General features: G+C 42.0%; 1 pseudogene; it reads left to right on the top strand.

Annotated features, from left to right (window-relative positions):
• The window catches only part of LOC116883038, a 101,724-nt pseudogene extending 80,265 nt beyond the window's left edge, over window positions 1-21,459 (top strand).
• Window positions 21,460-23,175: the final 1,716 nt, after the last annotated feature.

The following is a 23,175-nucleotide window of genomic DNA, read 5'->3' as shown; positions in this document are numbered from 1 at the left end:
TCAGTGGGTTAAGCCTCTGCCTTCTGGCTCAGGTCATGATTTCAGGGTCCTGAGATTGAGCCCTGCATCAGGCTCTCTGCTCGGTGGGGAGCCTGCTTCCCCCTCTCTCTCTGCCTGCCTCTCTGTCTGCTTGTGATCTCTTTCCCTCTGTCAAGTAAATAAATAAAATCTTTTTTTAAAAGAATGCTAATTCATAATATGAAATCACAAAACATATAGATAAAGGTAACTATATAGTGAAATCCAGAATACTCTAATAATGTGATATAGTGATGTGTTAAGATTCTAGTTACCTCTCTAAAACTGTAAAACTTCTAGAAGGAAATGGAGAAAACACTCATTGATATCGGTCATGGCAATAAATTTCCCGATATAATGCCAAAAACACAAGCAACAAAAGGGAAATTAGTACGTGGGACTACATCAAACTAAACAAATTCTGCCTAGCAAAAGAAACAAATAAATGAAAACACTGTCTATGGATTGTGGGAGAAATATTTTCAAATCATCTATCTGATAAGGGGTTAATATCCAAAACACATAAAAACTCATACAACTCACAAAAATCCGATTAAACATCAGTAGAGGAGTGAATAGTGTAAAGACCTATTTAGCCAGAGGCTTCCATCCATGTTAAACAATAACCTTGTTGTTTAACCCTTAAACTGTCCCTGCCCTCCTTCCCCCAAGAGACTTACTCAAAAACAAGTCCCAGAAACCTGCCCCAGGTAATAAAGCCCAAATACAAGGGTGTGTCAGGCCAGGTGGAGATATCCCATCAGTGGGGGGATTCATACTGTCTCCCTAGTTACCAAGGAGTATGGGCCCCACCCTTTGGGCACCTTTTGGGTGCCAATTCTGACCAAGGTGATAGGCTGGTTCAAATGTCTACTAAAACTATTATTCTTCTCAGTATCTATCTTGCATATTCACAGGGGGCATTGTTTTGCTCAGGAAAAAGCAAAACTCCCTTCCTGTCTCACTGTTACATCTCTATCCACTGTGGTTTGAAGCCCCCATGAGCCAGATAATTTGCTACATTCCAGGGAAATAGAGATGGCCAAGTCGGAGACCTCCCTCCTAGGGAGCTTCAAAATGACACTCTGTCTGCCATCTAAAATGACCTCCATTCCATTTTGACTTCACTCCCACTACTTCTGTTAAGATTCTAGTTGTTTCTCTCCTGTGTCATCACAGTAGCTCTCTACTCAGGCTCTCTGTCCAGTCCAGCATCACTAGCGACATTTCCATATGTAAATGTGCTCATGTTTATCCTTAAAAAATCCCACAAAGTCTTAGAAAGACCAAGAGGATACTATGTAAACTTGGCCTTGCTTACCCCTACTACCTCTGCTTTAATTTTTAAGATTCCCAAATCTTCACGCAATTCTCAAACTGTTCCTACCCACTCACTCCTGTAGGTACCGATGCATGTTTTTTCCTTCTGCATGAGGCATCATTCCCTCTTCTATGTTTTCCTTTAAAATTTGCTTTTAGAATTACCGTCTGCCTGATTAAGAACTCTCTTCCTTCCTTTGAAGGAAACAAAGTCAACAGGAAGAGAAGAAGTTAATTACGAACAGTGTGGGACACAGAGGAAGAACAGGACAGGTGATATGGAGAGTCTAGGTCCATCCATCCACAGACCCCTGAGGCCCCCTCCAGCATAAAAATTAAGCAGAAAATAAATGAAAGGTACTTACTAGGGGGAACATGACATCCTTCTTAGGTCCATTGTTCCTACTGTGTGGGAGAAATGTATGAAGGTGGAGAGGACCTACCAATGATCACATCTCCATCCTTGTATACACAGGTTGTATATACAACCCAAAAGTTGGCTGGGATCAGCCAAACTGCACAGAAAGGGAGGAAACTGCATGAGGAAGAAGATGAAAATCAAAGAGGGCATCTTAGAAGCATTGGCAAAGCAGGCCAAGTAACACAGAGGTGCACGTCTGATGCAGAAAATTGGAAATATGAAAACAAAATATAGAGGACTCAAAATACATTATATAAATTAAATACACAGAACAAATACCAGGACCCAAACCGAACAGCTTAGAGAACTGGCAAATTGGAAGGTAGTGAGACGTGTGCCGTGAACACAGAACAGTGAGAAAGAGAAGAAAAATACAAAAGAAAAGAAGTACAGAGGTTATCTTGAGTGGGGGCCGGCGCAGGAAGTTCCCGAAAGAAATAAGAGAGTGCACGAAAGAATATCTGAATTCAAAGAAATCGCAGCAGTGACATCCCCAAAACTGAAATTCATTTGTTTCTGGTTTAGAACGACCAGGGAGTGCTAAGTAGAATGAAAATTAATCCGCCCACATGTATATCATTTTAATTTGCACAGTATGAAGTGGTTTCTTTCCATAGCAACCACAGATGTAAGACAGGTTACCTACAAAATGCCAAAGAGTAAGAAAGTGAAAAAGAAGAAAATGTTGGCACTGAATTCACGATTTAGGAAATTGCCAAAAGCACTTGATTACCTTATTCAGCCTAGGATAAATGCCTTCTCCAACTGTTTGCAAATACTAAAAATAGTAGAAGATGACAGGCACATCGGCCTTTAATGCCAGAAGTTACACAGGCTGGTGACCTGACACATGTCTGGCCCTCCTTCTGTCCCCTCTGCTTGACCTGAAAGGGAAGGCCAATGAGGCTTACTGAGTGATGGGTACATGGGACTCTCTCTACTGCTTTTCTAAGTGCTTGATTCTATAATTATTTCAAAATTAAAAAAAAATTTAAGTCTTATACATTTATTCCAAAGAAACTAAGATTCATGTTCCCACAAAAAAACTTGTACACAAATGTTTATTGAAAATCTTTATTCTGAATAGCCAAAAAACATAACAACTCCAATATACTTTAATGGGTGATTGGGTAAACAGAGTAATATGGTATATTCACACCACTGAACACTACTCAACCATAAAAAAGGAACAAACTATGGATGAACCTCCAGGATATTGAGGGCAAAAAACCAATTCCAACAGGTTACATACGTGTATTTCTAGAACATTCTTTAAATGACGAAATTATGGAGAGGAAGAGCAGGTTAGTGATATCCAGGGGATAAAGGATAGAAGTGGCCAGAGAGGGGAGTGTATGTGTCTATAAAAGGGAATAAGGGATCTCTGTGGATGATCAGACCCTTCTGTATCTGGGCAATATCAATGGTAATTCTCCAGTTGTGGTACAATACTACAGTTTTGCAAGATGTTGTCATTGGGGGAAACCAGGTAAAAGTCCTGCAAGATCTCTCTGTATTATTTCTTACAAGTGCACGTGAATCTATAGTTCTCAAAACTTGAAAGTTTTAAGATTTTGCTTTAACATTATGACACAGAGGTCCAAAGGCCTGATTGTAGGTTCACTTTATTTCAGTATTTGCTTTTGTGCCTTGAAATGTTGTAAAAGATACTTTACAAGGGGATAGATACCCACGCCTGTTAAAATGGCTGTCATCAAAAAGACAAGAGATAACAAATGTTGGCAAGGATGCGAAGAAAAGTGAACCCTTATATACTGTTCATGGGAATTTCCAGTGTGCAGCCACTGAGAAAAACGGTATGGAAGTTCCTCAAAAAATTAAAAATTGAGCCAACCATATGATCCAGTAATCCCATTTCTAGGTGTATGTCCAAAGAAAATCAGGATCTCTAAGAGGTATCTGCACCCCCACATTCATTTTAACATTATTTACAACAGTCAAGACTCGGAAACAACCACAATGTCTGTCAATAGACAAATGGATAAAGAAAATGTGATTTATTTAATGGAGTGTTATTCAGCCTTAACAAAAAAAAAAAAAAAAGGAAATCCTGACATTTGAGACAATTCAGATGAAACTGAAAGACCTTATTTAAGTGCAATAAGCCAGATGCCGAAACACAAATACTGCATGATCTCACTTAAACATGAAACCTAAAATATTCAAACTCACAGAAGCAGAGTATAAAGGTGGTTTCTAGGGGATAAGGGGAGGAGGAAATGGGAAGACCTTGGTCCAGGGATACAAAGTTTCAGCTACGCAAGATAAACAGCTCTGGAGACCTAAAGTTTAAGACTGAGATTATAATTAACAATACTGAATTGCATTTTGAAATTTGCTAAGAAGGCAGATCTTAAGCCTTCCTAACATATACACATGCACACAAAAGATGGTTGGTAAATAAGGTGATGGATATGTAAATTAGCGTGATTGTGGTAATTAATCACAACGTATATGTAGATCAAATCAAGTTAAATATGTACTTTTTTTTAAGATTTTATTTATTTGACAGACAGAGATCACAAGTAGGCAGAGAGGCAGACAGAGAGAGAGAGAGAGAGAGAGAGGAGGAAGCAGGCTCCCCGCTGAGCAGAGAGCCCGATGTGGGGCTCGATCCCAGGACCCTGGGATCATGACCCGAGCCGAAGGCAGAGGCTTTAACCCACTAAGCCACCCAGGCGCCCCAATATGTACAATTCTTAATTATCAATTGTATCATAACAAAGCTGGGAAAAAAGGAAAAATAAAATAACATTTTACTTTTGCAAATTTTACAAAACATTTGACCACATGAGTGTGATTGTAAACTAGTTCAGATTTGTGTCTTTACTGTGTTACTTTTTATAGCAAATAACTTAAGTTATATCATTAATATTTGCATGAGGTGATAAAAACCACATTGTAATATCTCTTTCAGAAGTGTGTCCCAGTCTGTCCCCAGTGAAATTTAACCTCTTCCTTCTTGGAATGCCAAGAGCACTGCTCTTTACCTGTAGTAGTCGTGGGCTGTCCCCTTCGCATTGTAATTTTGCCATCAAAATGTTCTCACATAAACACGGACCTTCTGGAGAGCAGACTGTTTCATTTCTCTTCAGGAGAATTAACCAAAATGTTTTGCAGAAATAGATCTTCTCAAACCTCTAAACTGAATTAATATTTAGGTTTTATATTTAGGCTTGGTCATTTAAAAAATAAGGAAGCTAGTACTTGACCATGTATCTTGCTTACCTAGAAAGATTACTATTATAAACAAATAACTACAGATTTGTGTGTGTGTTGCAAAAATATGAAGCAATACACAAATTCTACATGGAAAGAAGAAAAGAACTTCAATTAGTTGAAATAGTTCATCTCTGAGGGCTTATTTCTTCATCTCCTGATGAGTAATAACCCCAGATGACCCTTATGTTACCCTCCAGGTCTGTTTTGTGATCCTATTAGTACTTCCCTAAATTTCAAACTTAATCCTACTATTGCGGATGTCCACTCCAAAATACACTGACTTGAAAATATTTGTGCATTTGGAAAGATAATAAACGCATACTGTGAAATGGTCTCAAACCACTTAACTTTGAATGGTTGGATTATCATAGGTTTTCCTCATTTTCTTCATATTTTCTTGAGTATTTTTTATTTCTTTGCCATTTTGTTGTCACTGAGCCACTTTCTCTTTTAATTCAGGTCAGAAGTTACTGTAACCTGACACATATTTTGTGATATTTGTTTATGACTCCAATTACCTTCTTTGCTCCCCTTCATTTGTGTAGGTCTTTCCCTAGAATAATTTCTATAAGGGCACTTTCCTACCATAGAATACTAAATTGTTGAAATTACACCTCTATTCTAGACAAATTAAGAACTCAAATCTAAGAAATGGATCCACAAATTTCTAGAGGAAGAAAGTGACTATTTTTATAGTCATGGGTTTTATAAGATCTAAGTTTGACATGAAATCCATAAGCCATCGAGGAAAATATGGGCAAAATTTGATTCCATAAGATCTCAAGACTTCCTTTGTCAGAAAACCCCATGACAAAATTAATAAGTAAATGACGCCTCGGCTTAAAAAATCTGGTAAACATGTTATGTAAAGATTAATAGCACTGAGGTATTCTGAACTCTTATGAATCAGTAAGGATGAGTTAAAGAATTTTTAAAAAATGGACAAAGAGGAAATAGAACTCACCCATGGATATATTAAGTACACTTACCCTTGAAGAAATGCTTTCAACCATTTGCAAATATTAAAAATAGTGATAATACCCTTTTGTGAAGAAAGTATGGGGACATAGTCACACTAGTTTTCATTCCCGATGGGAATATAGAGTAAGACAGTGATTCAGAAATCTATCTATCAAAGTCTTAAAATAAGAATACTCTGTCTAGACATTCCTTTTCCTGGGGCTTCTCCCAAGAATAGAATGCTGGTTAAAGCAACTGTGATATACTCAGAGAACTCCAGACATTAAAAATCACTATTTATGAATATGGGGGAATGTTCAGCATCTACTTTTTTTTTAACAAAAACTTAGTTATTATGCAGTATCAGTGCTGTGAATTAGTATTTGTTTATAAATAAAGCAGGAAAATCGACTGGAAGAGGATGAACAAAATGTCAATAGTGAATATCTTTTAAAGATGAACTTGCAGTTGACTTAGTTTTCATTTTTTTTTAAGATTTTATTTATTTAGCACAGAGAGAGAGCACAAGCAAGGGAAGTGGCAGGCAGAGGGAGAGGGAGAAGCCGGCTCCCCACTGAACTGAGAGCCTGACGTGGGGCTTGATCCCAGGATCCTAAGATCATGACCTGAGCTGAAGGCTGAGGCGTAACTGACTGTCGCCCAGGTGCCCCTTGTTCCCGTTTACTTGCTTTTCTAATAAAATGATCACATAACCTTTGTAATAAGGAAAATTGTGTATTGTTTTATAGATCATAAACCCTGACATTTCTGATAAAACATGAAGGCGTGTGGGAGGCCACGGTAAGGCTTGAGACGAGGACCAAACCAGGCCCTGACTCGTGCCTCCTTTAAAGTCCAAATAACCTAACAAAAGGTTTAGGACGGGAAAAGTTGAGTAGCACTGAGAAAGGGTCTGTGCTATGTGTTGTGCGCTCGCCTACGTGACTTCCCACACGCTTGCTAAACAAATGAGAACAATTCGGTTGACGTCAAAAGTTCGTGGCTGGTCCTTGCTGCCCTAGTATAGCCCATAAATTACTTTCAGGTTTGCTGTATCAATACAGAACAATTGTACTGGCATCAGCCATTTGGCATCACGAGGTCTGCTTAGAGTCAATTGTGAAAACTTGTGGTTGTTTAACTAGACACAGGTGTATTGCTTCGCCTATGGTAATATCACTATATATACGGCCTTAATGCTTTGAATAAACTTAGCACTATTGGACATCCTCCTCAGCGCTCCTCCTGTCCCCATCTCTCTGCTTCTCGAGTTCTTTTCTTCATCCTCTTACCCTCACGCTCCTGGTTGATTCGGCGCGCCAGCCGCGACAAGGGAGAAATATGGGACCATGTGTGTCCCCAGCTTGTCAAAACAACAGCTCCAAAACTATGGCACAAGTGGAATCTTGCTTTCCAGGAGTAGGGGTTTAAATAGCCTACTGTCTCCCCAAACAGAAAAAAAGTCTAATAGGTAGTTCAAGCCTACAGGTAAAATACTGAGCCTAAAAGACCGTTGTCAGGAGGCCTGTCTTCATCTTTTGTTCTCCTAATTTGCCGCACAGCTTTGTCCCTTTGTGTAATCCATGTACCCATTGTTGGTGTTGGTGCTCTTGGTGGTGGTGGTGGGAGTGTGTGTGTGTCCATGTGTGTGCGCGTGAACACACGCATGCTGCGTTTGGGGGGTGGTGAAGGCTAGAAGAGAGAAAAGTGTTCTGCAGTGTCTGAATCACTGTCCTCCCCCTCTATCACAACACCAAGGGCAAGGTCATGGTGCCTGTGGAGATCACCATCTTGGCTTCAAGCACTAGATTACTAGGCAGCATCTCTGCCCCAAAGTGCTGATCTTTCCCTGTTAAGACCCACCAAGCACTCTTCAAAAGATTTAAGGAATAAAATAGGTTCCTGGAGAAAACATGCATTCTTAGATTTTATCTCAGAAGTCTCATCATATTTTTAGGTCTTTAAACAATAAATCACTCTGGTTTTTCACTTAGATATCACAAAACTATTATCTTTAGTTCTTTATCTCTTTTCCAAGTTCTCCGCTCTATTTCAAGAGTCTCTACCTACACCTCCCTTAGCCATCAAGGCTCACAAACAGAAGTTCTACTTTGGATTAACGACTTCCTGTTTGATCTAGCTATTTCTCCCACTAGTACATATACAGTGAGCACATTCTCTGTTTCCTCTGACACCTCTCTAGACTGAAAAGTTCATTTCGTAACTTGGAAATATCAGGCCATCCTCCACTGCACCTTCGGTTTTTTTCAAGTGACAGTTATTATAAAGATTCCCATTTGGGGGCGCCTGGGTGGCTCAGTGGGTTAAGCCTCTGCAGCTAAGGTCATGGTCTCAGGGTCCTGGGATCGAGCCCCCCAGTCGGGCTCTCTGCTCAGCAGGGAGCCTGCTTCCCTTCCTCTTTCTCTGCCTGCCTCTCTGCCTCCTTGTGATCTCTGTCAAATAAAAAAAAACCTTTAAAAAAATGTAAAAAAAAAAAAAGATTCCCATTTGGGCAAAATAACTCGGTTACACATACGTCCTTTCATGTTTTCTTCTGACTCCTTTAGCAGTTTTAATTTTACCTTTCAGAATATATTTGGAATCTCTTCCTGCATACTTGTTAATTTTAAAAATGTATCCTACATTCTCCTCAAACCATTATTAAATCATCATTTCCCTGGTTATTTGAAATGCTACCTCGATCACATACTAAGCTTCCATCTACACAAGGATTATCTCCGCACCCACTGTATTCCTTGATTGTTTCCTGGTTATTTCCTTTTTCTCCAATAACAAAAGTTAAGAGATACTTCGGCGCCTCACTTTTCCATACTGCCCTCATGGGTTTTTGTCAAAAAGTTGTCTTTTCTTGTCAGTTAAGCAAACTAAAGCACCCCGGCCTGAGGCCCGGTCCCCGCCCTCCCCTCCCCGCCGCGGCTCCCCACTACCCGCCGACCCCCCGCCCCTCGCGGCCACCACTCCGGTAGGCCGGGTCCCTGCCCCTCGCGCACCCAAGGCCCGGCTCCAGCCCCGCCAGCCACCCCCTCCCCGCCGCCCCCCGCCTCAGCCCGGAGACCCCAGGTGCCCCTCTCAGCTGCAGCTGGCTCGAGGTCGGAAGCGGAAGTGCGGCGGGGGCGGGGCCGAGGAGGAGCCGAGGGGGCAGGGGCGGGGCCGAGGCGGAGCCGCGGGGGCGGGGCCCTGGCTGCGGCTCCTGTCTGCGCTACAGGTCCGCGCAGGACTCGCGGAGCCGCGAGCCTGCGATCTCCGACCCCATCCTGGAGGGGCTGGGCCTCGGGCAGTCCCCGGTTACACCCGCATCCCTCCTCCCTCCCCGGGGCCTCAGGCTGTTTCTCAGGTCAGCCTCTGGCTCCGGACGCGCCATCCCCCTCAGAAAGCACGGTCCCCGTCACCTCCACTGGGGGCCACTCTGCCCTCCCCGACTTCCGGCCCTGTCTGGCGACAATGGGGTGGTCACATACCGGCATCTGGAGGGTGGTGATCGGGGATGCTCCTCAGCCCTCCACGGCCCCACGCGCGGGACCGCCCCCCACGACCAAAAGTCATCCCGCCCCAGTGTCCGCGGTGCCAAGGTAAGGAACCCCCGCTCTCTGCGGGGCCTTAAGTCTCTGAAGTCTTGAATCTGCTGTGCAAATCGTTTCAAGGTCAGCTGCGTCCCTTACCCCAGGGACCCCCATGCGACAAGCCGTAGAAGCTTTATCTAAACTGCGAAAAGAGTGAGCAAGGCGGATGCGCACAGCCTGACGCCGCCTTCTCCCGCGCGGGAGCAGACGGATGGGTGCGAACCAGGCAAATTCAGGCTCGGCCAGCAGGCTGGGCTCTTACTACATCTCAAATCAGTAAATTTTAAAAATGGTGAGTGAGCGGTCTTTCTATCCAACAACTATTACTTTCTATATAAAGACCTCAAAAGCAATCTTTGTGCCTTTATTTTTTCCCCCAAGGCAAGAGGAGCATCTCTCCAGTTTGAGTTTGGGTTGAAACCAGCCTCAGGCTCCACCTGTTCTCAGGGATCCGTGGATTTTCATGTGACCAGGTTGAGTTCCCCGTGGAAATTGCAGCGACAGGTTCCAGCAGCTTCCATTATGCAGAACTGCTGATGGGTCCTTGCTGTGGGAAAGTGACACCAGGAGTCACTAAGAGTGAGGGTTAAAAATTAGATTACTCGGTTTTCTTAAAGAAAATACTCACATGTCGAAAATTCTGGTTAAAGTTTTTCCTTGCATTTGGTTGAAAACTTAAAGATGATATGATAAGCGTGCCCTCACCTGTTCTTCCCTTAGCGACCTATAGGTAATTGCTTTTAATGGTTTATTGTGCATTCTTATCCTTCCAGGTTTTCAGGTGAATACAAGCAAATGTTTTCTTTTCTTTTCTTTTTTTTTAAGATTTTATTTATTTACTTGACAGACAGAGATCACAAGTAGGCAGAGAGGCAGGCAGAGAGAGAGGAGGAAGCAGGCTCCCTGCTGAGTGGAGAGCCCCATGTGGGGCTTGATCCCAGGATGGGGCTCTCCACTCAGCAGGGAGCCTGGACGCTGGGATCATGACCTGAGCCAAAGGCAGAGGCTTTAACCCACTGAGCCATTCAGGCGCCCCAAAGCAAATGTATTCTTGTTTCCACTTTACTTACACAAAACATTGTAGTACTGTATGCATTTTTCTTTGTCTTGCGTTTTGTCCCTTAACATATACTAGAGATTTTTCCATTACTATTTCATGCTTTGCTCCTTGGAATGGCGAATAGTATTAAAAACCAAGATCTAGACACTGGGCGTGCTAAGTGACCCCGGAGCAGAACTTTCCCTGGATTTTGCTAGGAAATATATGTATGCTTTTGGCCCAGTGGGCCAACAAGGTTGTTAACATTTTATTTTGGGTTTTTTTTGGTTTTTTGTTTTTTTTTTAAAGATTTTATTTATTTATTTGACAGAGATCACAAGTAGTAGGCAGAGAGGCAGACAGAGAGAGGAGGAAGCAGGCTCCCCGTGGAGCAGAGAGCCCGATGTGGGGCTCGATCCCAGGACCCTGGGATCATGACCTGAGCATAAGGCAGACGCTTAACTGCCTGAGCCACCCAGGTGCGCCTAAGATTTTATTTTTAAGTAATCGTGACACCCAAGATGGGGCTCAAACTTACAACCCCAAGATCAAGAGTTGCACACTCAGCTGACTGAGCGAGAAATATGTTTTTTAAACCATGAATTTAACATGATATTTCTAATTCAGTTTTAACTTTGCAGTGTTTTTTTTTCCTTAACTTTTTGGATTTTATGTTAATTTTTATATGTTATACTAAAAATATTGACTCCTAACAACATTGATTTATTTACTTAATGGTATTCTCCTTCACTATATATAAAAAATGACACTCAGAAACATTGCTGTCTGTATCTAGCAACAACACTTCTGGAAATACAGTCTGAATGTCAACCTCTGAAAATACAATATGAGGTTATTCGTGAGAGTGTTATTTCCAGCAGCAAAAGATGAGAAGCAACTCACATGTCCACCAATAGGAAACTGGCAGAATTAGCAATGGACTTTGTTTTAAAGTCATGGGAAGGCATCGTTTTCTCAGACTCTCTTGTGATCCTGTTTCCAACTTGATGTGCAATTAGGTTTATGTTATTTCAGTTTTGAGAATTGCAGTTGTACTTTTTAAAATATGATTCCAAAGCCAAAATTCTCTAATAAGACATGTTCTGGGAATACTAACTATAATTCCTGTCTCTTCTCAATTATTCTCCTGCCCTTATTGGTCACCATTTACACTCATTGGTTTTATCCTCTCAGTATTTTTTTGCATCCATAAGCAAATAGGTATGGATATTTGTGTATGTATCTATCTACAATGTGTCTATAAATGTATATATCCAAAAAATATATATGCATATATATATATATATATATATATATATATATATATATACACATATATGTGTGTGTCTCCGGGCCCTTCCCTTCTTATAAAAGGAACATTTTGTATACTCCTTTGTACCTTGATTTTTTTCATCTCCTTATATTTATTGGGGAGAATACTCTCTATGAATACCTAGGGATCATCTCACTCTGTAATGGCTGCATGATCCTTCACTATACGGGTATTCCCTAGTTTACTTCCCAGTTCCCTATAGATACTCATTTGTGTTGCTTCTAGACCTTCACGATTATATTTATTGTCACAATAAATAGTCTTAAACATCTGTTTTAGTATATCTGTATCTTCGACAAAGATTCCTACAAGTGGGATGGTCGGAGAAGAAGTTAGCGTCTTCACTGTTTTCTGTGATCATGACAAATTTCCTTCTGTAGGATTGCAACCCAGCGGTGTAGGAGAGTGCCTTTCCAGGCAGACTTTCCAATAAAGGGTTTTTTTGATCGACAGATAAGAAATAGTATCATTGTAGTTGCAGTCTGCATCGGTTGTTATGAATAAGATCTCCAGTGATTCTACCAAGGGTGGTGTCCTTGGATTGGTAGTGATTGAAACCAGAATGTCCCAAGTTGAGGAGTAAGTGAGACACAAGAAAATGGGTCAAAGGGTAAAAACACATTGCCTGTGATCAGGGAAAGAGACTGGGTGAAATCGGAAGGAAAACTCCCCTTCTTACAGATGTATTTCACTGCTAAAATTACTGCATCTCCTATATGTATATTTACTGGAAGGCAACATATTGGTAAAAATGGCTCAATATGAGGAATACGGATTTATAATAAAGACAGCAACAACAAAAACCTAATGCTGAGTAATTGAATAGCAATCCAACAATTATTATTTTTTTATAATGACAAAACGCACTTAAGGTAGAAATACTGAAAAGCCTAACTGCGTAAGAGGGTTCCCCTTTCTCCACATTCTCTCCAACATTTGTTGATTCTTGCCTTGTTAATTTTTGCCATTCTAAATGGTGAAAAGCCAGTAATATTTACCCCTCTTGTAAGAATTAAAGAAGTGTGGGCATTCTCCTCAAATATGACTGGACCACATAGATGTCACCATGATACAAAAGCGATCTTTTTGTGAGGGTTACTTTTCTAAGCAGCATGAAAAATGGTTAATAGAACACTCTAATTCAAATAAGCTTAGCTTAAATTTAGAGTTATATTAGCTGCTGACAAACTGTCATTAGTAATAAATTTAGGAAATGGCAAGATGTTGTGAACATGAAACAGGAAGTGCCTGAGGAAGCAGGAGAGCGGCTGGACCGAGTCCTTTGTGTGGTAGAGAGACACGGAGTGCACAAGGGCGCCGTCTGGGAGGCTGGGTTCAGAGAGACATTTCTGAGCTGCTGCTCTAGATGGTAGAACGGGGTTGGTGAAGACAGGGTCTAGGGTGGTGCCGATGGAAGGTGTGGCCAACGTGGATGGAGGCAAACTCGCAACACGGTGAGGGTCATCTGCACGCCCTCTGACGTCATCTGACAGTGGTGGGACTGGCGGGGGAAGGACTGAGGGGAGGCAGGTGCCAGCGTGTCCAGCTGGTAAAGGGTCGTAGCTGGGACTGTGTGTGTGACAAGCACTTGGATGGGGAGAACGTGCCCTGAGACTCGGTGAGCCTGAGGATTCCAGTGGGGGCGGCGCAGGCCCGTGCTGGTCGTACCGGTTAGGACAGAAGAGGACAAGTTTTGCCTTCACATGCCCTGCGTTCATCACCTTCTAAGCAAAGTAAAGACCCAGGACTGGAGACCCCACTTGCGCTTCGAAGGAGGACACGGTGGGCAGGCTGCGACAGGTCCGTCCTCAGTAGCCTGGGGAGGGAGAGAGGCTGTGAACGCTCCTGTTTCCCCGTTTCTTCCAGAGCCTGGCCTGTGTGCACGGTGGGGACGGGAGGAGGAGCGTCCGGGTTCTCTGTCTGAGTCACAGGATGGCAGCCGTGGTTCTGTCCCCCACTTGCGGTAAGTTGGGGGTCCCCAGAGTCCAAACATTAAAGGCCCTTGCACCACAGAGTGGGAGAGGAGGGGCTGAGCAGTGAGGCGGGAGTCAAGCCCCAGATGCCCCGGGGGTCACAGGGACCCCATGTGGTTCTTGGGATTTGGGGTGTTGCTGGTTTGGGCGACTGTGGAGGTGTCACCTGTGTGGTGAATATGAGAGAGCCTTTGAATTATGCCTCAAATTCTTTCTGTAAACTTGATAAAACAATAGTGCTGCCCCTTGAACTTCAGTTTCCTCTGCTGTGAAATGGGAACCATCGCCTTTTCCTCCAGTGCAGTAAGAGTCTTGGCCTTGGTGAGACAGGACTCTGCTCTGGCCTCCTGTGAAAGTTGTGTGTGCACCCATGTGCGTGTGTTGGGGTATGGTCAGTTACGGGTAAGTGGGGAAGCCTCCACACTGGTGAGTGCTAGAATACAGAGCCATCCCGACCTCCTCGGACTCATTTCTTTTTCTCCAGCTCAGCCTTCCCTGTTCTCAGCCTTTCCTCAAAAAGGATGCACAGAGGAGGAAGGGTCAGTGCATGGCTTCCTGACAAGCTGGTTACCAGTGAGTCAGAGACCCCTTTTTCCAAGTCATTATTCTTTTCACCGAGTTGGACTTACCTTTCAGGGCCTGGAGCCCCACAACCAAACTATGTCCTCAGGCATTCCAGGATCTCTGAGTATCTGGTGGTAGATAAAATGTTGTCAGTGTTTATCAACATTTTCTATATTTTCATAACTTCTTCCAGAATCACTTTATACATAACATTATTATTAGTTTTAAAGAAAAGACATGACTGGGTCCTATATTCAAGCCACTGTTGATGGCCACTGGGAAGTATCTCTGGCATCTGCCATGTCCCTGGCCTATGCTCAACCCCGAGACTGAGGGAGATAAGACTGCAGGATTTCACAGTCTCCCTGGAATAAGCGACTCACTTAGAAGTACATTGCACCTTGGCAGTGGGCGTCAGTAGACAGGAGAGGAGCACTGCAGGCTGAGCCCAGAAGCAGTGGAGAGCACAGCTCGGGACTCTTCCCATATATCTTATGCTTGGGGTTCCCTGTTTCTATTCCTGTCCTCCTCCTGTCAACTTGGTGGGGGTAGTCCTTGGCTAAGACATAATGCTTGTGACGGCTCAGGACTTGGTGACCTTCGAGGATGTGGCCGTGGAGTTCACACAGGAAGAGTGGGCGCTGCTGGACCCCTCTCAGAGAACATTGTACAGAGACGTGATGCGGGAGAACTGCAGGAACCTGGCCTCCCTGGGTAAGCCCCGCCTCAGCCCTGCATTTATTGGATGACTCAGGTAATAAATCTTTTTGTTTTTAATTCATGTAACATTCACAGAACAGAAAACATTTTTAATGCTCAATTCAGTGATTTTTAGTAATGCCATGGTTGTACAACCATGTCTCATTCCAGAACATTTATTGCACCAAAAATAAACCCTATAATCATTAAGTAGCCACTCCCTTTCCCACCTACTCCAACCAGTAGCTACCACGGATCTACTCTCTGTCTCTATGTTTTCACCGGTTCTGGACATTGCATATGAATGGAATCGTACAAGAGATATCCTTTTGTATGTGGCTTCTTTTGCGTAGAGTAATGTTTTCAAGGTTCAGCCATGCTGTAGCATGTATCAGAACTTTATTCCTTTTTGTGGCTGAATGTTATTCTACTGTGTGTATACACCACTTTTTGTGTACCTACTCAACATTGATGAACATTTGAGTCATTTCTATGTTTTGGCTACTGTGAAGAATGCTGTGCTGAGTATTCATGTATGTTTTTGCCTGAACATTTTGTTTTCAGTTCTCTTGTACATATACCTAGAAATGGAATTCCTGGGTCTTGTGGTCATTCCGTGTTTCATTTTTTGAGGAACCTCCCACCTTTTCTCCGTGCACCATTTACATTCCCACCAGCAATGTGGGAACACATAGTTATTTGCGTTTCCCTAAAAAATAAGGAGAAGGGTCCTCTTTTCATGTGCCTGTAAGCCCATTTGTATATCTTCTTTGGAAAAATGTGTATTCGAGTCCTTTGCCCATTTTGGGGGGGGTGCTGGGGTTGTTTGCCTTTTGCCTTTTTATTGTTGAGTCATAAGTGTTCTTTATATATTCTGGATGCTGGACCCTTAGCAAATACATGATATGCAAATATTTTCTCCCATTCTATGGATTGTCTTTTCACTTTCTTGAAGGATAGTTTTGCTGCATATAGAATTAATGGATGACAAAGATTTTTTTTTTCTTTCAGCACTCTGAATGTGTCCTCGCACTGTTTTATGGCCTCTGCAATTTCTCATAAGAAATCAGCTGTTAATCTGATTGGTGGTGATCCCATGTATATGATGAACCAAAAATTCTCTTGCTGTTTTCAGGATACTCGGTCTTTAGCTTTCAACAGTTTGATTATAACATGTCTCAATTTGGTCTCCTTTATTTTTTTTTAAAGATTTTATTTATTTATTTGACAAAGAGAGATCATAAGTAAGCAGAGAGGCAGGCAGAGTGAGAGGAGGGAAGCAGGCCCACCGCTGAGCAGAGAGTCCGACGTGAGGCTCCATCCCAGGACCCTGGGATCATGACCTGAGCTGAAGGCAGAGGCTTTAATCCACTGAGCCACCCAGGCACCTCTGGTCTCCTTAATTTTATCCTCTTCAGTGTTCATTAAGTTTCTTGATTGTGTAGATCCATGACTCTCTTCAATTTGGGGAATTTTTTGGCCATTTGCCTTTTAAAATATTGTTTCTGGGGGTGCCTGCGTGGCTCAGTGGGTTAAAGCCTCTGCCTTCGGCTCAGGTCATGATCTCAGGGTCCTGGGATCGAACCTCACATCGGGCTCTCTGCTCAGCAAGGAGCCTGCTTCCTTCTCTCTCCCTGCCTGCCTCTCTGCCTATTTGTGATCTCTCTCTGTCAAATAAATAGATTTTTAAAAAAATAAATAAATAATTAAAAAATTAAAAAATAAAAATATTGTTTCTGCCCCTTTCTCTGTCTCCTCTCTTTCAAGAACTCCATTATACACATGTTCATTGTTTGAAGGTGTCCCACAGGTTTCTTATGCTCTGTTATTTTTTTCTTTTTCTTTTTTCTCTATATTCTTCAAATTGGACAATCTCAGTTGACCTATCTTCAAGTTCAGTGATTCTTTCTTTCACCAGATCAAATTTGCTGATAAACTTCTCTAGTGAATGTTTCATTTTAATTTATTGTACTTTGTACTCCAAAATTTCTGTTTGGTTCTATTTTATAATGTCTTTCACTATTTGTTGAGAATCCATTTTCATGGTTTCCTTTAGCTCTTTGAGCATGCTTAAAATAGTTGAAATCTTGGTCTAGTAAGTCTCTTCCTCAGGGATAGTGTCTTTTTTTTTTAAGATTTTGTTTATTTATTTGACAGAGAGAGGGATCACAAGTAGGCAGAGAGGCAGGCAGAGAGGCAGGGAGAGAGAGAGGGAAGCAGGCTCCCCACAGAGCAGAGATCCCAATGCGGGGCTCAATCCCAGGACCCTGAGCCAAAGGCAGAGGCTCTAACCCACTGAGTCACACAGGCATCCCAGGGACAGTGTCTTTTAGTTTCCTTTTCCTGTAATGGTCATGCTTCTTTGTTTCTTCACATGTAATTTGTTGAAAACTCCCAAACATTTGGAATGTTATGGCAGTTCTGTAAGTCAGAGATTCCCCCATCCCCAAGTTTTATTGTTGTTGCTCATTCTAGTTGGGTGTTGTTTGGTGACATTTTTTTTTAAGATTTTTTTTTTATTTGACAGACAGAGATCACAAGTAGGCAGAGAGGCAGACAGAGAGAGAGAGGAGGAAGCAGGCTCCCTGCTGAGCAGAGAGCCTGATGTGGGGCTCGATCCCAGGACCCTGGGATCATGACCTGAGCCAAAGGCAGAGGCTTTAACCCACTGAGCCACCCAGGCGCCCCTGGTGACATTTTTTGAACTGATTTTGTAATGTCTGTATTTATCATGTGTGGCCACTGCAATCTCTGTTTTGTTGGGTTAACAGTCAGCTAGTGATTTATCAGAGATTTCCTTAAATGCCTGGAACTCCCAGTCTTTGCAGATGGTCTCTGTATATGTAGGAGCATGCCTTCACAACTCAAACAGTTTGTAACTCTGCCTTAGTCTTCACTTCCTGTTTGCATAGAACCTGATAGGCTGTCAAAGGTGAAGGCTTAGTGCCTTTTCAGATGTTTTCTGAGCATACACCCAACCCTGGGTATGTACATGTTCTATATTTAGGACTACGTGGGAGCATTTCAAAGCCCCTCTCCCCCAAAGTATCTTGCTCCCTACTTTTCCTCTGAGACTTTTGGGCTAGTCTTATGTCTACTTCAGTGATTTTCCCTTGCCCCAGGCAGCAGTAGCTAATACATTTAAATGTATTCAGTACATGTTCCAGCCCTCCACCCACATAGCCCCTTAAACTCCAGGAGAGTTTGGAGTTAAAATAAAGGCAAGCCCTTTGAGCCAATCCTTTTGGGAGTCACCAGGAAGGTAAAAACACACAACCACACTTCTTTGAAAATAAGATTTGTCCTACTTCCACCAGTACTAAGAGCACAAACTGTCTTCAGTGTACTTGGTGAGGTGGGATGCAGGATGGGGTGAGGGTCAGCTAAAAAGCTCTCTTACAGATTCAGCTGGTTTTCTTGATTAAGCATTTTCCTTGCTGCTGTAAGCTCTTCATCACTTCCCAGAGTTTTAGTGAAGTAAATTCTAATAGTTTTTACCTATTTGCTTTTTTTTTTTTTTTTTTTTTGGTGGAAGTTAAACTTTCAGAGTTCCCTACTTCACCATTTTTGCTGACATCACTTCTCAGAGGTCTTTCTTGGACACCTTTATGTTCCTAGGCCTGTGTTAGGAATTGGGAATACAGTGGTGAATAAGACAGATGTGGTCCCTACCATCATGGAGCTTACAGTCTAATGCCTTTCCTATGAACTGAAGATCTAGTGCTGCCCCTGACTTTATATTCTCTGTGCATAACAGTTTTGGAGCTTTTAAATCTGTATTTAAGCTTGGGCATTAGCTTCTGGTACTAGTTATTCCCCCAAACACCCTGGGTATCATATCGACTGAGGTAAGTTACATTTTTTTTTCACTATGAAAGAGAACTACTATATTTATTAGAATTTATGGATAATTATTCCATTGTTCGTAAAACCACACCTGCTTATCTTCAAAAGTAGGGGCTTCAGATTCATGATGAGGCTCATTTTCCTCTGTAGGGTCCCCCTACATACTATGTCTTCTCTTTATGTATAGGAAATAAAGATGATAAACCTGGCCTGGTGTCTGAATTGGAGCAAGAAGATAAAGTGATTACAGAGGAAATCACAATTCTCCCAGGCAACTGTCCAGGTGAGCCCCAGGTAGATTGTGAGTCCTTGTGAGGAACATCTCTGGCATGTGGCTTGGGAGTTTGGAGTGTTACATTAGGAAATGTCAGTCAGGGAGCTTTATAAAATTTCCTTTTTTTCTTGACAAGATCAAAAGCATTTAAGATAAACCTCTTTGTGTACCTTCTTTGCTTCCTCTTAAATTCTCTGTGCATCACTTCAAATTTTACTTCAGCCTTAGAGGAAGAGAAAAGATATGTCTGTTTTCCTTCTTAAATATAAGTTTCACAGGAGCTCCATGTCCAGCTACTTCCCACTTTACATTCCTGACAAATCCTTCTTATAACAGCCCCAATCTCAATCTTCCTAGAGTCTTTTTTAAAAAAATACCTAAAATTGGGGCACTTGGGTGACCCAGTCGGCTTAGTGTCTGCCTTCAGGTCAGGCTCTGTGCTCTCTCTATCTCTGTTGCCATCTTTGTCTCTGAAATAAATAAATAAAATCATTTTTTAAAAATACCAAAATTGTGAAACCTGTGTCCCTTTCACTGCAAACCTCCTGAAAAATGCTAATCCTTTAAGGTCTGCCTTCACTAATATGTACTTTTTGTCTTTCATTTTCCCCACAAATTTAAACTTCTTTTCAATTTGTTTCAGATTTGGAGACCCTACTTAAAGCCAAAGGGTTAACTTCCAAGCAGTATGCTTTTAGAAAAGAACAGTATGAAAGCATAAAAATGGTAAGGTCCCTAATTTTCCACAGTAAGAAAATGCCATAAGTTAGAAAAACCACAGAGTCATTCTCCCAAGAGAAAGTGGCCTCTGAAGAGATACCATGAAACTATTGTGAATTTGGAGAAAAAATTATTTCACAATTATTTCTTCCCTGAGCATCTCCATAATTGTTTCCATAAATGTGACTCAGATTTTGAAGGTTTCAAACATAAGCTTGTGTTAAACCTACCAGAAAAAAAATGTTCTCTGACTATAATAAGGACTTGTGGCACCACAACCATCTTTTTTAACTTCTAACCACTCAAACTAGCATAAAGCCTATACAAACACTTACAGTAGCAAAAATGCCAAGTTATAATGTTATACATAACAGAATTCCTGGGAGAAAGAATTCCTATGATAGCACTGAATATTAAAAATACTATAGGGCGCCTGGGCAGCTCAATGGGTTAAGCCTCTACCTTCAGCTCAGTCCGTGATCCCAGGGTCCTGGGATCAAGCCCTGCATCGGGCTCTCCACTCAGCGGGGAGCCTGCTTCCCTTCCTCTCTCTGCCTGCCTCTCTGCCTACTTGTGATCTCTCTGTCAAATAAATAAATAAAATCTTTTAAAAAATATATTAAAAATACTATATAGTTATCATTCATCTCTCAATCAACAGGAAAGAAATCATCTTGTAGTGAAACTCAATGAATGTACTCAGTGCTTTAAAATCTTCAGCACAAAATCTAACTTCACTCAGCACAAAAACAGAAAAACCTTCACAGAAAAACCCTATCAGAGGGTTTTTATCGGAGAAAAACCCTATGACCATAATCAGTGTGGCAAATCCTTCAACAGTAGTTCTTACCTGACTTTTCATAAGAGAATACATAATGGGGAGAAACCCTACAAATGCACTGACTGTGGGAAAGCCTTCAGTAATCCCTCTTCCCTTAGACTGCACGTGAGAATTCACACTGGAGAAAAACCCTATAAATGTAATCAGTGTTTTCATGTCTTCTGTACTAGATGTATCCTCAAAAGGCACAAGAGAGTTCATACTGAGGAGAATCATTATGAATGTAATCAGTGTGGCAAGGCCTTCAGCACAAGGTCCCCCTTACTATACACAACAGAATTCATACAGGAGAGAAACTGTATGAGTGCCATGACTGTGGGAAAGCCTTTAGGAAGAGCTCACATCTGACCCAGCGTGTGAGAACTCATACTGGAGAAAAACCCTGAGTGTGATCAGTGTACAAAATCCTTCAGCAGTAGTTTCTCTCTTACTGTGCACAAGAGAATACATAAGAGAGAGAAACCCTATGAATATAGTGACTGTGGGAAAGCATTTAATAATCTCTCATCTGTTAAGAAACACATGAGAACTCACACTGGAGAAAAACCCTATGAATGTAATCACTGTGGGAAATCTTTCAGTAGTAACTCTTAGCTTTCTGTGCACAAGAGAATTCATAATAGGTAGATAGGAAAGCAGTGACTGGGAAAGCATTCATTGATTTCTCATCCTCCAACACCTTGGGAACTCATGCTGGATGTAGAAATTATCTTTGCCTAACAAGTTATTCCCAAGACTTAGTGCTTTAAAGCAACAAACATTTATTATCTCACAATTTATGTAGGTCAGGAGTTCAGAAATGGATTAGCTATATAATTCTGGTTCTGGTTCCCTCACAAGGTTGCAACCAATATGTCGACTAGAACTGCAGGCACCTGAAGTCTTTAGGACTGAAGGGTCCACTTTGAAGATTGATTATTCACATTCCTGACAAACTAGTGCCAGTTGTTGGCATGGGACCTGTGGTTCCTTGCCATGTAGGCCTTTCTGCAATAATGAGTGTCTTTATAATATGGCAGCAAGTTCTCCCCCAAATAATGTGACCCAAAAGAACCAATGCAGGAGCCATGTCTTTTATGGCTTAGTCACAGAAGGATATATTCTCTCTTCATCTATATTGTGTTGGTCACCCAGACTGATCCTGACTCAGTGTGGGAGGGAACAAGGTATGGATACAAGGAGAGAAACCACTGGGAATGATTTTGGAGACTGATCATGACTCAGTGAAGAAAAGCTGTCATCAATATGGAATAACATTCAGTAGCCCAAAAGTTAACTCACTGTGGAGAGAAACCCTATAAGTACAGCTTATGTGATAAGACTTTTACCTCATACTCTCACAGAAAAAAGAAAAAATTACCAGACACTGGGGTGGCTCAGTCATTTAGCAACTGCTTTCAGCTCAGGTCATGATCCCAGAGTCCTGAGATCGAGGCCCGAATCAGGCTCCCTGCTCAGCAGGAAGCCTGCTTCTCCCTCTCCCACTCCCCAGGCTTGTGTTCCCTCTACCACTGTGTCTCTCTCAAATAAAATAAAAATCTTAAAAAAAAGAATTACCAACTGGGGAGAAATGGGAGGAATGCATTGGCTAAAGGAAAGCCTTTTGTGGTATCTTGTGAATCACATGAAATTCACATGAAGGGAAAACCCTATGAATGTCACCAAAATGGAAAACTCTTCCAATGACACTCATCCTTTAAGACATACATTAAGAAATCACACTTTACAGAAATTTTACAGACATACAAATTTACAGACATACAAATTTTAAGACATACATAAGAAATCACACTTTACAGAATTCCCTATATATAAGTCATATGAAATGAAAGCAATTGCCACTCTCCACTCTACTCTCCTCTTCCCTGCTCCTTGCTTCAAGAGGTTAATGGACTGTATCAGTGGGCTCATATACCTCAGACTTCGGTTTGCGTTTGTCAGAGGAGAGCCCAGGTAGGAGATCGGGGGATAGAGGAGAGTGAGTCCATGGCACAGCATATCCTTGCAGGAGAACTGGGTTCTAGATGCTACCCTTGGCCAATTCTCAGTCCCTATAGTGCAGCCCTCTCCCCTCATCCCACCATGCCCCCAAACTTCAATAATCACTCCCTCCTCTGTCCTCTCCTTCCTTGTTCTTCTTCCAGTCACTGAATATGCACTGAACCTTTTTTGTTTCCCTATACCCTCCCTGCAATTGTTATGGTATAGTGATATACCAGTGTACTGAGAACATAATAAAAGGTCTTTACCATTTTCTGCAAGGCCCCAGACAATCCAGATCCACTGCAGAACAGACCTCACCTTCCACCACTCCTGTTTACTTCCTAAGTTATAGTCGCGCTG

This window comes from Lontra canadensis, unplaced genomic scaffold (assembly GCF_010015895.1).
Source record: "Lontra canadensis isolate GAN:19392208 unplaced genomic scaffold, GSC_riverotter_1.0 scaffold88, whole genome shotgun sequence".
Taxonomy (NCBI): domain Eukaryota; kingdom Metazoa; phylum Chordata; class Mammalia; order Carnivora; family Mustelidae; genus Lontra; species Lontra canadensis.
Note: the sequence above shows the minus strand (reverse complement) of the source record. Positions and strands in the feature narration are given on the sequence as shown.